Source organism: Mercurialis annua, linkage group LG7, assembly GCF_937616625.2.
Source record: "Mercurialis annua linkage group LG7, ddMerAnnu1.2, whole genome shotgun sequence".
Lineage (NCBI taxonomy): Eukaryota > Viridiplantae > Streptophyta > Magnoliopsida > Malpighiales > Euphorbiaceae > Mercurialis > Mercurialis annua.
The window spans coordinates 44,672,865-44,676,909 of NC_065576.1; the positions used below are offsets into that span (position 1 = coordinate 44,672,865).

Genomic DNA, 4,045 nt, shown 5'->3' on the forward strand with positions numbered 1-4,045 from the left:
TTGAACACCCTCTTATTTCTAGCTTTCCAAAGATGCCATACTCCATAAAACCAAATAAGTTTCTACAAATTCTGATATCTTCCAAAAGATACATAAATCTAAAATAAAAAGAAATTCTCGATAGAAAATTGAGCCACCCAACAAATATTGCATTTTGACAAAATGATATTTCAAAAGTTCTGGGCAAAATTGCAATGAATAACAATATGAGAACCGGATTCATCCTCTCCACATAAAGCACACAGACTGATTCGGTTGAAGAATTCTTTGACTTACCAAGACCACGTTTGATGAGATACGATCCCGAGCAAGCAACCAGATGAAAAATTGAATGCGAGGGGGAAGAAATTCTTTCCAAATGGACTGAGATAAAAAAAAAAAGAAACCTCAGACAGATTTGGAGAAGCATTAACGGACAGCAGCTGCACCATGGAGACTGAGGAGTACATCTTCATTTTCTGCCACAAGAACTGATCTGTGCAGGTCTGTAATTCAGCAGGTTGCAACAGTAATTGACGCAAGGAGGACAACCTGATCTGCTTACCAATCCTCAAACGTCTGGACCACAAAAAATTGCTATAAATATTGAGTTGTTCATCCAAAATATTTGAGACCATGACATTCTTATTTCTGCTAAGATGATACAAATCTGGAAATAAAAGAATTAGAGGGTCAGACAGCCACCGGTCCTGCCAAAAACGAATATGAGAACCATCGCCCAAAGACACCGAAACCGATTCCATAAAACAAATCCAAACAGTCCTATCTTTAACACAAACATTAAAAATCTCTTTCCAAATGTGCACACTTAATATCCAAAATTTCAACAGATGCGGACAGGGGTGAGTGTCTGCTATTTCCGGGCCATATTTCTTCTTCTGCCGCACTCATCAAATCAAAAAACTTCTGAGCTTCTTCATTCGGGGTCTCTTCCTCAAAAACTTCAGGACCAGCAGCATCGATAACCATTCTCTGACCAGAGTTTAAATCTCCCCCTCCCTCATTATAGTAATCGTATTCATTAGCCGGCTGCTGAACTACAGGAGGTACATTCACTTCACCGTGGTGAATCCAGACATAGTAATCTGGAACAAACTCAGACTGCAAGACATATAGTTTCACAACTTCGACATCTCGAAAATTCGTATTTCTACATTTTGTCCTAGAACATGGGCATTTTATCTCTTCCCCACTCATACACTCGGGATGTTGTACGGCAAAATTCACGAACTCTTCAAGATTAGGGAAAAAATCTGGCGGCAGGAAGCCTCTGTCATGCCTCGTATACATCCAACTGCGGTCTGGATTCATTTCTGGGGGACGTACAATTAGGTACTGTTTCATAAGCTCAATGTAGCAAAGTCAATGTAATTGACTGCTAAAAGGGTAGGGTCCTATCCCATTCGCAAAACTGGCGCCCCATAATTCGATCACGATATATGCATGAATACGGAAAAAATATTCGGCAGCCTTCCGGCGTCGTTCCCCAGGTGCATTACATAATATAGGGTGTGTAACGCTAATTATATATTCCGTAAGGAATAAGCGTTACATAGCCTATATTAAATAGCCACCCGGAGAACATACGCCAGAAAACTACCAAATATTCCTATACCATATCCATACATATATGTTTTTTCGTGATCAAATTACGCAGACGACAGCAATTTTACGAACTGTACACACGTACAATCCCGTGTCGTTCAATCTCTTGAACACACGGGACGGGTTTCTACGGCTAGGTAAGATTTTATTCGGTGGGAATAAAATCTTTGTTAAATAAATTTAACTTTTATTGAATTTACTCTAACTAATAAAAATTAAAAACAAAAATGCAGTAACACTTACTTGTTGAAGAGCAGAACCGCAATAAAAAAGAGATATGGATACGGTAGACGCGGTGTAAACAGACAACAATGGCTATGATAAGCGGCTATCAGCAACCGTCAGCGAGACACAAACCTAATATAATAGTTTTATATTAGTTTTGTAGAACACAATTAATTAAATAATTAATTTTACACTATTAGTTATAAAGTAGTTATTGTATACTTATTGAAAATTCGGCAGCACTTCCCCTTAAAATGAGCATCACCCATTTTTCAGGGAAGTCCTGCAAACAAACATTACATATTCCAACATAACCAACAAACCATTTCATCTCAAATTATTCAAATTAAGAATAAATTACGTAATCAAATTAAACAATTCAATTAACTCTAATAAAACATCTACTCTAATTTAATTATAATTTATTTAACCTACAAATTAACAATTTAATTAACCTAATCATATATATAATTTAATAAACTTAAAAGTTCATCAATTAATAAAATATTACTAATTACATAACCTAATTAAAATACTAAAACAAACAAAACATAATTAATATCGTAATAATACTAAATAAATAACTAAATGTCTTAAATAATAACTACACCACAAACTAAAAAAAATTAATTAATGTTAACTAAACTCTAAATTGAATTGTATAATTTAATTATCTAACATTGTCTAATATATTTACATAATTTAATTAACAATTAACATAATTAATTATTATTTAAAATAATAACATATCTAATTTTTCAAAATTTAATGCAAACAATTTCAATTTAACTTAATTAAAAATTAATCTAATTAAAATTAATTTTAATAAATCCTAATTAACAATTAGCCTAATTTATTAAAACCTAATTGACTTTTAACCTAATATTAACCTAATTTTATTAAATTAGTAAACCTAATTTACAATCTAAAAACCTAATTTTAAACCTAATTTACAATCTAAAAACCTAATTTTAAACCTAATTTACAATCTAAAAACCTAATTTTAAACCTAATTTACAATCTAAAAACCTATATTAAATCTGAAAATATAATAAAGAAATAAATAAATATATAAAACCTTACCTCTACTGCAGCGGATGGTGGCTGACGGCGGAAAACGGTGCCGGCGTCGAACGGCAGAGAGGAAGGTGAACGGCGGGCTTCGTCTGGCAGTGGAGGACGGCGACGTCTGGAAGTGGAGGACGGCGGAGAGGAAGGTGAACGAAGAGACCGGCGGTAGACTGAAGGGAACGAAGGGACCGGCGGTAGACTGAAGGTGAACGAAGGGACCGGCGGTATGGACTGGAGGCAGACGGCGGTATGAAAAAAAGGAAAAGAAAATAATGGGGAAGGGAAAGGGCTTCTGCCCGTTTAATGTCTTACATTAGCGACGGATATCGTATCCGTCGCTAATGTAAGACATTAAATGAAACGCAGAGTTTCATTGTTACGTTAGCGACGGATTATGAAAATCCGTCGCTAACGTAACAATGAAACTCTGCGTTTCATTAGCTCCTAAAAATTAGCGACGGATTTTTAGAATCCGTCGCTAAAAACAGGGGGAAAAAATGGCGGGTGAGCTCCTGCCAATTTATTTTGAGAACTTGGCGACGGACATTGTGTCTGTCGCCAAGTCCGTCGGTATTATCGAAATTAGCGACGGAATTACCGTCCGTCGCTAATTTCGGTCGCTAATCACAGGAATTCTAGTAGTGCTCAATGTCAAACCAAGAAACACAAGAAGAGATGTTCGAAAAAACAGTAAACCAAATAGAATTCCTATCGCATGTCATCAATTTCCAGATCCACTTAAACAATAAACACAAATTTTTAGTGCGCATAGGAGTAATTCCCAGACCACCGGCTTTAAAAGGAACACACACATCTTTCCAAGCAACTTTATTGAAGTCCTGACTATCCACATTATCGTTCCAAAGAAACCTTCACATGATATGTTGAAGAGACTCGACCACCGATTGAAGGATACAAAAAGAACATAAATAATAAACCAGCAAACTGCATAAAACGAATTTGATGAGAGTAAGACGACCTGCTGGAGAAAGAAGATTTCCTTTCCAAGAAGATAACTGAGAATTAAAGTTACTGACTACCGGATCCCAAAGTCTAATGCCCATCGATCTATCCGAGAAAGGAAGACCCAAATATGTAATTGGAAGCTCCTCCACTTTGCAATTCAAAATTTCAAACGCTGTAG

At 35.8% G+C, this 4,045-nt stretch overlaps 1 long non-coding RNA gene across 1 annotated transcript; it reads right to left on the reverse strand.

Annotated features, from left to right (window-relative positions):
- Positions 1–1,104: 1,104 nt before the first annotated feature.
- LOC126657409 (uncharacterized) lies at positions 1,105–3,134 on the reverse strand. Its single transcript, XR_007633323.2, has 3 exons — positions 2,914–3,134; positions 1,849–1,962; positions 1,105–1,313 (listed from the first exon to the last, which is right to left on the reverse strand). It is a non-coding gene; the product is annotated as an uncharacterized LOC126657409 (long non-coding RNA).
- Positions 3,135–4,045: the final 911 nt, after the last annotated feature.